Below are 13,657 nucleotides of genomic sequence, written 5' to 3'. Positions count from 1 at the left end.
GGAAACGTGAGTTTGTTTATTTGCTGCATCGCATGTAGTTTTAAATGGGGAAATCCACAACGCGCTCCCTCATGATATACGGTGAAAATAAAACAGGGCATATTTTGAAGTCACTGGTGCTCTAGTTATAATATTTACTCGCACTGCCTTCCAGAATTGTCGCAAAATGCGACCAAATGGCTGCAACTTGAGCCCTGTAAATTAAAAAAACTACCTTTGATCGCACTGAGTAGGTCATCGGATCTGCCTTCTCTCAGCATCTTGTTCTCTCGTTTCAGTTCCTTTATCTGCAGCTGGACCTGGCTCCAGTTCCTGGGTGGTTGGTCCTCATCCGCTGACGTGTCATAGTCAGTAGACTACACCAAAACACAATCATCAAAAAAATAAAATAAATTAATAAAAATCTACTGTGCCAAACACAGGATGAAACAGTCTGCATCTACTATGGCAGCAAAAGTCACATACAAGTTATTAGTTAATTAGTTAATGTGTAATTATGTGCAACTCAAAATAACTCACCTAAACTATAAAATGTGTAAACATTCAAATAATTTACCGCTTCATATGCTTGCTTTGCCATGAGCTCCTTTTTCAGGTCTTCAATCATGGAATCTGCTTCCTCCTTCGGATTAGATGTCTTTTTGCCCTTTTTCTGTCAAAATGACAAAAGCTTTTCAATGGCAGGGATGTGCAATTACATTGATTCTAATAACGATTTAGTAGTCATTAGTAGTTAGTTATTACAATTAACTGTCCGACAGTTTTGACACAGTCAGGCTGGGATGAAATACGCTGCCCCCAGTTACAACACCTCTCTCGCTGGCCAGCCTCCCCTCCCTACAATGAGAGGAGTCTGGCGGCACGGAAACAGGCAACTGGGATAAGCCCTCCCCTGTTCTACAGCTGCTCTCCTATTGGAGCAACTGTTTCAGTCGCTGCCAGATGTCTGCTCCCCTCTTATTACAAGCTCTGTCATTGGCTCCGACCATGTCAATCAGAGCGGCTTCCACTCCCTCCTCCCTGTGTGTGGCTGTAAATAGTGCCCTGCCGCCAGAGTGAAAACAACAACGCTAACTAGCTAGCAAGCTAATGGCAGAAACCTACACGCTAGCTCGTTGCTACATGCTGAAAATGGCAAGTTGCATTGTTGTAAACTATTTTCCAAGGGCACTCCTGCCAAGTGCCGCCCATCACAATTCCAGAATGTAGACCTGCGCCGCCAGACTCATCTCACGCTAGGGAGGCTGGCCAGCGCGACAAAAAGACCTCTGACAGACTGACAGCAACCACACTGCACACTTGCACACACTCCCCTCCTTCATATACATATGCACACACCAGCAGTGTCTATTAATATCTATTCATGCTTTTTTGTATTTATAACAGTGTATATTTGATTATTCTAGTTTTTATGCATACTTGACTGAGCCACACAATAATTCCAATGTCCTTGTACACCTGTACCTGAGCAAATGGCATAATAGTCTTGAATGATTACGAATTAATTTAGATCATCATTTCAGTCAGACATACAGCCTAGGGATGTACCCAAGTAAAAATGATTGGGCCAAAACAGACATTGAAATGAGCAAACACTCCATGAAGAAGTCAAATGGGAAATGACAGCATGCTGATCGTGGACCCCATCTATGAATTTAAGTTAAACAAGGTTTTGCAAATGGCTACCCTTGTGTCTTTGTCAGAAATGTTACTTCCATAACTGACATGATTTATGGCAGGCATTCACACACTGATTGATTCAATACATTTAAAAATACATTTAAAACATAACTTTGCATGTAAAGAAAGTCACAGTTTGTCGTGGAAGCTCGTGGTACTCTTGTGGCATGTCGCCAGTCTTCAGCTTTGCTGGTAGAGAAAGTGACATCACTTAAGCGACAGTGTATGTAGCTAGTCTTTCTGATTTATAACTTATAGTGCAACAGTTTGGTGACAAACTGCGACTTTCTTGACATGCAAAGTTATGTTTTAAATTGACAAAATTAGCGTTGGCACGGCCATGGCACAATTCAAAAAGGATCAAAAAAGTTACGTTATTCTCCGTTCACCACCATTCATAATTTTTCAGCTGCTGGTACAGGGAGAAAAGCAGGAAGTCATTGACTTTGCCTCTATGGGAAGGGATGTTTTGCTTTTCAGTTTAATTTTTCTGCACACCAGTAATCATTTGTACTGATAAAGCAATGTGTCCTTTCTGTATCGCAATGCAGATTGTTTGCTGCTATAGAATCACTTTGAGAGGTGGCATACAGTAGAATCCTATATCCTGATCAGGGGTGAAAGTGGATTGAAATTCTTGCCGGAACTACTACTTTAACCTTCATCGCGTCATTGTTCTCCTCCCGCCCAGCTTCATGCATTCCTGAACACGCATATTTTTGACATCAAGCAAGTCTATAGCAAATTATTTATTTAATTATTTATTGTGCAAGTTAGTAGCCTACTTAATTAACCTGTATAGGCTACAGTGTGGCATAATTGTGCTTTAAGTAAAACAGTTGTCTAATGGTAAAGTAATTGCTTATTCATTTTCATATTATTTGTCCTTTGCATAATTCATTTCGCCTTTACTTTACCATTAGACAACTGTTTTACTTAAAGCACAATTATGCCACACTGTAGCCTATACAGGTTAATTAAGTAGGCTACTAACTTGCACAATAAATAATTTGCTATAGACTACATGATGTCAAAAATATACGTGTTCAGGAACGCATGAAGCTGGGCGGGAGGAGAACAATGACGCGATGAAGGTTGGAGTAGTAGTTCCTTTAAGAATTTCAATCCACTTTCACCGTTGTGTGTGTGAAAACGGCTTTTGTGATTACCTGTTTCTTTGGCTTTTCAATCTCCTCTTCCATCTCCTTCAACCTACTGTTTGGTAGCTTCTTCCTCTTCTCGGTTTGTTTCCAGATGTCATCACCCTCGAAGAATTCATCTCTCTTCTTGCAGAGGTCGCTGTAGTTGTCTATAACAAAGTTTTGTGTATACTTAGCAAGTTCAAATGCAGACTGGGTCAGGTCAAGTGGGATCAGAGATCCCACACCTTCTTAAACATCAAATGCAAGGACTTTTCAAACACTTTCCATGCACAATTCCCTCAAATTCAAGGAACATGCCATAGTTTGAGACATGGGTCACTGTTAATTACTGTTACTGAGAATGTTTCTAATGAGAACTAGCAGCTTTACAGAAGCTCACAGAGGCAATTGTCTAGCCGCGACACGCAAATCTAAAGGAGAATCCATTTCGAGTTGCAGCTAGACATTTGTCTTTGGCAAGTCAAACAAGCACTTTCACCCTTAATTTCACCGCAGCCATTTCGACGTGCAAATTTAAGGGAACACAGCAGGTGCTAACCTAACACTTAGGGTCCATTCCATTTCCAGTGGGCCTCATACAAGCTGTTTAACGAGCGCCCTGCGATCGTCAAAATGGCTATGACAATTATCAACTAACACACGATGAAGCGCTAGGTTATAAGTCAATTGCTAGCGAATTTATAAAGTTAGGATTACTTACCACCAAACATCATAACCTTTGCAGGAAAAAACGCCGGAACACCACCAGCCCTCCTTCGTTTGTTGCTCCCCCACTTCACCTGCATCCAGTCTTCATCATCGAGGCAGGGGCACTCTGTAATCACGTTGGAAGTTGTTTGCTGTTGGTCTTCAGTACTCATCCAGTTAATGTTCCCAACCTCCACAGCCTTGTCCTTGAAATAATAAAGTGCATATGCCATTTTGACGGATAGATAAAAAACGTACGCTATCTGAAGTCGGTCTACGCGCCGCCGCCTAGCTTTCTTGCAGCTGAAGTCAAAGTGGACTTGATTGGGCGCGAATGGCTTGCATATCGCGAGAGGTGCGTGGCGGTAAGCAGCAGCACAATGGACCACATTGTCTGCTATCGCGAGAGGTGGATGAGGCGTAACTATTATGGGATGTCTACATCCCATAATACCCAAATCAATCCCAGGATTCACTTCGCGTAGTTAGCAGGTGTGTGTGTGTGTGTGTGTGTGTGTCTATGGCAGGCCATTAGGGTCAAATAGTGTGTGTGTGTGTGTAGCTAATCATCCATGTGTGTAATGGCGAAACGTGGACCTTATAAAAGATACTTGGAGGACAGCACAAAAGAAATTCCAAGGAGAACGAAGTTCAGATGGAATGAAGATGTAAGTACAATAACTTTGGTGTGGCAGCAAAATATAACGTCACTATCCTGTACCAGGGAATGTGCGGAGGTATGGGCCTATTGTTTGCTTGTCAATTACAATGAGTGAGGGACCATTTTGTATCGTATTGTCTATTTTTTGCTGTGAGGTATAATTTGGTGATTGAGCTAGTGTCACGTCATGCTGGTTGCCTAATAGCTTGTGTCAAACATCATGTTAGGATATTTTTTAAGTTTGAATATTTATTCAGTAATATTAACCTTGGGGAAATAAATGACTATACCCGTATTCATTGATATTGTAACCAACCAATTAATCCATTTCCCTTGTTAACCTGTAGAATGACAATGAAGATGACACAGAAGATAAGAGGAGTAATGCTTTCTGCAGTCAAGATGAAGCTGATGATGGTGCTGCCAATCACAGCTCCTCCACAACAAGCCTTCAAGAGGTAAATGCTACACATTATGCATCAATAATCGAAAATCAATAATTGATCATTAAGGAATCATGTCGGTCAGGTGGAACTTTGATAGATTTTTTTTTTTTTGTGGAATATAGGGGTGGAATTCTTTCCTCCTCTCCCCTCTCCATTGCAGCCAGCTAACGTGAGGTGTAGCTTCGTATTAGTATCTAGTTTTTCACACCCCCATGCGTCGGGTACACAAACAAACGCACCCAGCCGTCTGCGGACCTGATTGAGGCCGTTATATACATGAAACTTTGTAGACTTCTTTCCTAATTTTCAACCAAGTGTGAGTAACGTTACACATGTTCAAGTGAATTCAAGTCGTTTAATTTGTTTATAACATTATGAAGTAGCAGCAATTCACACACATCTCGTGGCAAATAGTATCCACACGTCGGACTGAGAGCAGCTGGATGTAAATCGACCAGCAGGACAGATAAGTAGGTTTTTGTCACAAGTTTATAAACCTGCAATCTGGGAACCCAGAGTCTTATTTCGGCACGTAAATAGACTAGGACAACCGTGCCTTTTTTTAGGCTTCCTGTACAGCGTGAAACTTCCGCCTCCATGCAGTGGATGGTTGTACCCATGGTTCTACCGGCGTATATAAGAGTTACGGTCACGAACGCTAGTGAATATGAATTTGACGTTTATCATTCAAAATAAAAGCGCCGCAATGTATGTTTTTAACTCATTGAGTGCCATGGACGAGTATGTTCGTCATTTCGTTTAGTAACGTAGAGTGCCAAGGACGAGTATGTTCGTCAATTGCGTTTTTTGACGGTGGGACGTGGATCAAAGCCTCAGGCATCTCCTGTACAAATATGGGAGCTATTGAAGGTGTATAACCTATTTTACGGACTCATTAGGTGGTGACAGTGCTCTCCAGATTACAGAAAGGTCTGGAAAACATCAGGAAAAAGCCATGATCAAAGAGAAACCGATGCATGCTGCAGCCACAGCCGTATAGATTGCTCTGTCTGCAGCTGACGTTGGCTGCGAACATCAGTCAATCCGCGCCCACAACTGAGCTCCTCTGATCTGTGTGTCTGTCTGCATATAGTTTCTCCACACGATTACCCGCCAGAAAGGCAGCACCCGACGCCGAAGGGCCAAACCTTTCCCTGCAGTCCGGTTTGGCATTTCCGTGTCGCGCTGGGAGCCGCCCGGCGCACAAAAACAGAGGCTCCGAAAATAGACTGGGTGCGTGTTAGGCTGTGTGTTAGTGTGGGGAGGAGTTTGCAGCTGAGGGGGGGAGAGGGGGGTGGGGCACGCAGGATCCACACAACTACACCACGTCACTACATCAGAAAATATTAGCTAGAGTCAGTGAATGTGCTTGAAATGCTGCATTTCACAAAAGGCTGAATATCTCAGCTTATAATTTGAAACCTGTCTTTTTGCTCAAAACAGCCTATCTTCTCCGGCTCATAACTAAAGAACGGAAAATGGTATCAATAAACTTTTTTTTGCAGATGATAGAAGAGAGTCTCATCGTTCTTTTTTTCCGTGTTCGGTGTTTACATAGTAATATCACACAATATTCTGTGGGCCTCGAGAAATCACTGAAAACGCTCTGAAACTCTGGCACTGGGAGCGTCTGTTCTCCAAAAGTGGCTGGCACTCAATGAGTTAAAAGGCACCGCTGCACAGAAGTGGAAGCCCCGGGCGGAAGATTTGCGCTGTACAGGAAGTCTAAAAAAAAGGTACAGCTGTCCGAGAGTTTACGTGCGAAAATATAGACTCTGGGTTCCCAGATTGATAAGCCTGGAAGCTGCCGACGGTGAGCTGAGTCCTACTTTCAAAATCTGAGTACAGTAGCCCGTTTGTTTTGGCTGCATTGTGTTAGTCACAGCTCTACTGTTGTCTGATATTGTTACTACACAGCGGCATCACCACAACCGGCTGAGAACACACAACGTTGTTAATTTTCCAGAATTTTGATTATGGTAATTTTTTCTAATGCCCATCCATATACTACACATCATGCAGTTTTCCCCTTAGGTTAAGTAAATTCCTCCCTTTTTAATTAACTCATTGAGTGCCAGCCACTTTTGGAGAACGGACGCTCCCAGTGCCAGAGTTTCAGAGCGTTTTCAGTTATTTCTCGAGGCCCACAGAATATTGTGTGATATTACTATGTAAACACCGAACACGCAAAAAGAACAAGGAGACTCTATTGTATCATCAGCAAAAAAAAGTTTATTGATACCATTTTCCGTTCTTTAGTTATCAGCCGGAGAAGATAGGTCAAAAACAGCAAAAACATGCATTTCTATCTAGAAGCTGAGATATTCTCCCTTTTGTGAAAGGCAGCATTTCAAGCACATTCACTGACTCTAGCTAATATTTTCTGATGTAGTGACCTGGTGTAGTTCTGTGGAGCCTGCGTGCCCCACCCCCCTCTCCCCCACTGAGCTGCAAACTCCTCCCCACATGCACCCAGTCTATTTTCGGAGCCTCCGTTTTTGCAGGCGGTGCGGCTCACAGCGGCTCACAGCGCGACAGCGCTGCGACAGCTCACAGCGCGACAAGCAAATGCCAAACGGGACTGCAGGTAAAGGTTTGGCCCTTCGTGGTCGGGTGCTGCCTTTCTGGTGGGTAATCGTGTGGAGAAACTATATGCAGACAGACAGATAGAGGCAGAGGAGCTCAGTTGTGTGCGCGGATTGATTGCTGTTGGCAGGCACCGTCAAGCAGCAGCCAGAGCAATCTACATGGCTCTGGGTTGCAGCATGAGCGGTTTCGCTTTGATCACGGCTTTTTCAGGCTGTATTCCTGACATTTCTGTAATCTGGAGAGCACTGTCGCCACCTAAGGGTTCTGTAAAATAGGTTAGACACATTCAATAGCTCCCATATTGTAAGAGGCGATGTAAGAGGCTTAGATCGACATCCCCCCGTCAAAAAACGCAATTGACGACAATCGTCGTCTTTGGCACTCTACGTCAGTATTTGAATTGACGACAGCTGTCGTCATTGGCACTCAATGAGTTAATTGATATTGTAACCATAACCAAGTAATCCTCTTCCCTTGTTAACATGTAGAACGACAATGAAGATGACACAGAAGATGACTGGAGTGATGCATCCAACAGTCAAGATGAAGATGATGGTGCCAATCACAGCTCCTCCACAACGAGGCCGAGTACTCCCATTCAAGAGGTAAATGGACTACACATCACTGTTTTTACCTTTGGTTAAATAAATTGCTCCCCTTCTAATTCATTGATATTGTAACCATAAGCCAAGTATTTTTTCCCCTTAACCTGTAGACCAACAATGAAGATGACCAAGTAAACACAGAAGATGACAGGAGTATTGCTTCCAACAGTGAAGACGAAAATGATATCGCCAATGAAAACTCCTCCACAACGGGGCTGTTGGGTACTCACATTCCACAGGTAAATATACTACACATCAGATCGTTTTTTTTAACTTTGGTTAAATACATTCCTATCCTTTTTAGTAGGGATGACTTTTACATGTCTGATACTAGGGCTGGGTGCCGGTTAAAATTTCATGACTATTTGATTCTGATTCACAAGGTTCCGAATCAATTAATCACGATTCGATTCAATTTCAATTCCATTTGATTCAATGCAATATCAATTTGGTTAGTGATACGTTTTTTGAGCTGTATTAAATGACTCTCTCTCTCTCTCCTCTCTCTCTCTCTTTTTTCTCTCTCTAGGACGGTGATGGTAGCGCAGATCCCAGTGACAAGCCCTTGTATCTCGGAGCCTCCGTTTTTGCGGGCGGTGCGGCTCACAGCGGCTCACAGCGCGACAGCGCTGCGACAGCTCACAGCGCAACAAGCAAATGCCAAACGGGACTGCAGGTAAAGGTTTGGCCCTTCGGGGTCGGGTGCTGCCTTTCTGGTGGGTAATCGTGTGGAGAAACTATATGCAGACAGACAGATAGAGGCAGAGGAGCTCAGTTGTGTGCGCGGATTGATTGCTGTTGGCAGGCACCGTCAAGCAGCAGCCAGAGCAATCTACATGGCTCTGGGCTGCAGCATGAGCGGTTTCGCTTTGATCACGGCTTTTTCAGGCTGTATTCCTGACATTTCTGTAATCTGGAGAGCACTGTCGCCACCTAAGGGTTCTGTAAAATAGGTTAGACACATTCAATAGCTCCCATATTGTAAGAGGCGATGTAAGAGGCTTAGATCGACATCCCCCCGTCAAAAAACGCAATTGACGACAATCGTCGTCTTTGGCACTCTACGTCAGTATTTGAATTGACGACAGCTGTCGTCATTGGCACTCAATGAGTTAATTGATATTGTAACCATAACCAAGTAATCCTCTTCCCTTGTTAACATGTAGAACGACAATGAAGATGACACAGAAGATGACGGGAGTAATGCATCCAACAGTCAAGACGAAGATGATGGTGCCAATCACAGCTCCTCCACAACGAGGCCGAGTACTCTCATTCAAGAGGTAAATACTACACATCACAGTAGAAAGGCAGAAAAGCAAGTGCGTCTTTTAGGCTGAGTGAAAACCAACAACATGCTCTTTTGGTAAGAGGTGGTGTAGATGATGACAAAAAAAATAAGCAGCAGCCAAGACAAGCCAAGTAATCCTCTTCCCTTTTTAACATGTAGAACGACAATGAAGATGACACAGAAGATGACTGGAGTGATGCATCCAACAGTCAAGATGAAGATGATGGTGCCAATCACAGCTCCTCCACAACGAGGCCGAGTACTCCCATTCAAGAGGTAAATGGACTACACATCACTGTTTTTACCTTTGGTTAAATAAATTGCTCCCCTTCTAATTCATTGATATTGTAACCATAAGCCAAGTATTTTTTCCCCTTAACCTGTAGACCAACAATGAAGATGACCAAGTAAACACAGAAGATGACAGGAGTATTGCTTCCAACAGTGAAGACGAAAATGATATCGCCAATGAAAACTCCTCCACAACGGGGCTGTTGGGTACTCACATTCCACAGGTAAATATACTACACATCAGATCGTTTTTTTTAACTTTGGTTAAATACATTCCTATCCTTTTTAGTAGGGATGACTTTTACATGTCTGATACTAGGGCTGGGTGCCGGTTAAAATTTCATGACTATTTGATTCTGATTCACAAGGTTCCGAATCAATTAATCACGATTCGATTCAATTTCAATTCCATTTGATTCAATGCAATATCAATTTGGTTAGTGATACGTTTTTTGAGCTGTATTAAATGACTCTCTCTCTCTCTTTTCTCTCTCTCTCTCTTTTTTCTCTCTCTAGGACGGTGATGGTAGCGCAGATCCCAGTGACAAGCCCTTGTATCCTGGTGCCCCTGTTTCAAAAGGCGAAAGTTTGTTGATGCTGATGACCTATGTGTTACGGCATAATTTAACCAGCACAGCACTTACTCACTTACTGGACATGTTTAACATAATGTTTCCAGGGCTGATCCCATCTTCACATTACCTTTTCCACAAAGAATTTGGAAGTTCATCAGAATTTGAAGTTCATTTTTATTGTGAAAGCTGTTTAAAATACCTTGGCACTAGAGCAGAATGTCCCTCTCAATGTGACTCTTGCAACACTGAATTTGATGCCAATGCAAACCTAAAGAATGGCATGTATTTTCTTGTGTTGCCCCTGCATGCACAGATTAAGCAACTTCTGCAAGAACATGGTGTCAGTCTTACTGAAAAAACTCGAACCTTTGGGGTTTTCTCTGACATACACTCTGGTGAAGAGTATCAAAAGTTATGTGACAGTGGAGTTCTTGGAAAAGATGACTTGACGCTAATTTGGAATTGTGATGGCGCACCGGTTTTCAAAAGTTCTAAATTTAGCATTTGGCCAATTCAGTGTCAGGTAATTGAACTGGAACCTGAAGTCAGGAAAAAGCACGTTTTGATGGCAGCTTTATGGTTTGGGCCAAGTAAACCATCCATGTTTACATTACTGAGACCATTTGTTAAAGAGGCCTCATCATTGGAGACTGAAGGTGTTGTCTGGCAAGACATACAGGGAAACTGTCATGTTTCTAAAGTGTTTGTGCTGATTTGTAGCTCTGATTCAATGGCCCGTCCGATGCTTCGTAACACTAAGCAGTTTAATGGGTTTTATGGATGTGACTTTTGTTATCACAAAGGTGGTAAATCCTATCCATATGCTCACCCTGAACCCCCACTTCGAAATGAGAAAGATCATTTCAGTCATGCAATGTCAGCTACAGCCAAGGAGCCAGTGTTTGGTGTCAAAGGGCCATCTCCTTTAATGAAGCTTAGTCACTTCCAAATAATAAATGGATTCATTCCTGAATATCAACACAATGTGTGCCTTGGAGTCACTCGGCAACTGTCCACATTGTGGTTTGATACAAAAAACAGTGAATCTCCTTGGTACATTGGCAGACAGATGGAAGAGGTTGATTTGCGACTGTCAAAAATAAAACCTCCTGTTGAGATAACTAGGACACCAAGGTCATTGAGTGAAAGGAAGTTCTGGAAAGCTTCAGAGTGGAGAGCATTTCTCCTCTTCTATGCTCTGCCTGTATTGAAAGGCATACTCCCTGCCAGATTTTGGAATCATTTGTTCCTATTGGTGTTTAGCATTTATACATTATTGCAGGATAACATCAAGGCTGGAAGCATCTTGAGGTCAGAACTGGCTCTTAAAAAATTTGTAATTGAATTTCAAAGACTGTACGGGAAGGCCCACATGACTTTCAACATACACTTGCTCACACACGTTTCACAAAGTGTGAAACACTGGGGGCCATTATGGGCCACGTCAACCTTTGTGTTTGAATCCAATATGGGAACTCTAAAGAAGTATTTTTGTGGAACACAGCATGTCCCTTCACAAATAGCTAGAAAATTTATGTTATGGAAAGAATTGCCAGAAAAGGCCAAGCGTTTCACCTCAGGAAGTGCAAAGGTTCTTTCATTTGTTGAAGAACTTTATTTTAATAAGCGAAGAACTGAGAAATGTGAAATACTAAATGGAAGCGTCAAGGGGTTTGGGCATCCCCCATTGCAAGGAAATGTCACAACTTCACAAAGGCTTGCAATTGCCCAGTTATGTGGAAATCTAAGTAACTGCTTTTGGTCTTACAGCCGTTTTTTGGTTGATGGCGTTCTGTATCACAGTCAAAGACATGATAGACTAAAGAAAAGATACAACTCTGCTGTATACTTGAAAGATGATACACTGTGTTTAATTAATGACTTAGTCATTTTTAAGCAAATGTGTGGACATGAAAACCCTGCATATTGTGCATGTTCAAAAGAATGCTGTGTTATAGTTGAGGCCCTTACTGAATCCAGCAGGCCTGTATGTAAGGATTCACAAATAGAAGTACAGAGTAGTTTCATACATGAGGTTAGGAGGACTGGAAACCTCAATGCCATCTGGCCTGATATGATAACAAGGAAATGTGTTCTGGTTGAAACCGACAAATTGTACCTTACCCCTTTGCCAAATGTATTTGAACGGGACTAAAAGAGCAGTCGACTTGTGAGTCATATCACAACTCCAGTGTTGTAGCCAATACAGGGATTATCAATGTGGGGTCCATCCAGTGAACACCTGGGGTCCTTGAAGGGGTTCCTATTTGTCCCCAGCAAGCTGTTGAAGTAGGGCTGTCCTCGGATATTCGTTCATAATGCTGACATTCAAATTTAAACATTTATATTCCATATTTGATTTTTTTCCCCACCCTAGAATAATCATCACTCCTCTCCCACAGGCTGATTCCTTCATGTATATATAAGGATTAATCCATTGACTAAGGCATAAGGATTAGTCTTGACATCACAGCATACATTTGAATATTCATGGCACCTCGAATAGAATAATCAAAATTGTCCAAAAAAAATTGAGGACAGCCCTATGTTGAAGTGTTAAACTGGAGAATATAGAATGACTATTTTGGTCATATTTTCACTGTTTTCTCTCTACCTACAATACAGTCATGGAATTCTGGAAAAATCAATCTAGCAATGAAGATATTCCCAGATTTGGGTCCGTGAGACAAAATCTCATCAATTGAGGATCCATGGCCCTTATGTGAACTGAATTAAGAGGTCCTTGATATGAAAAGGGTTGAGAATTGCTGATTTTATATATTAGTCTTGCATTTTTACATGAAATGTGTTGCTGTTGACATTGAGAAATTGTATCCCTTAGGCACATGTGAACAGGACTAAAAGCATGAGTCATATCAAATCCAGTGTTGTAGCCAATACAGTGATTCTCAACGTGGGGTCCATCCAGTGACCATTCCGGGTCCTTGAAGGGGTTCCTATGTGTCCCCAGCAAGCTGTTGAAGTGTTAAACTTTAAGACAACACAATTGGAGAATGTGACAATTTTATTTTCTCCCTACCTACAATACAGATAGTGATGGAATTCTGGAAAAATCATGGCAAAAATATATTAGATTTGGGTCTGTGAGACAAAATCTCATCGGGGGGGGGGGGGTCTCATTGATATGGAAAAAAGGCCGTTGAGAATCAACAAATTTGCTATTTTACTTGATGTTTTGTATATATTGCTGCAGACAGTACAGTATGAATCAATTCTGTACACATGGAAGAATTGACAATAAAATCAGCCAAATGTATATCTGTGTCTGTGTGGGTTAACATACATAACTATTTATCCAACTATTTACTCTAATACCCAAAGCTGACTTGTAAACTTGAACATGTAAGTTCATAAGATATTGAAACGTATGTTGGGAGTACTAAGAAGCCAATATAAAGTAATAAGTAAGCACCACTAACGGACCACAATATAAATCCACCTCTGGGCTTGTTATCCTGATTTTTCCATATGCAGAAGTAGCCTACTTATTGAATTATGAAATAGGCCTAAAATCAATGATTACACCTTCTGTATAAGGCAATACTACTTATTTATACTTTTCTCAAGTATATCTTGATCAAAAGTTACAAGTATAAGTCAAGTAAACTTAAGTACAAGTATAAGTCAAGTAAACATATACTTATCAAG

This window comes from Poromitra crassiceps, assembly GCF_964638095.1.
Source record: "Poromitra crassiceps genome assembly, chromosome: 4".
In the NCBI taxonomy this organism is placed as follows: Eukaryota; Metazoa; Chordata; class Actinopteri; order Beryciformes; family Melamphaidae; genus Poromitra; species Poromitra crassiceps.
The sequence above is the reverse complement of the archived record's forward strand: the minus strand, read 5'-3'. Positions refer to the sequence as shown.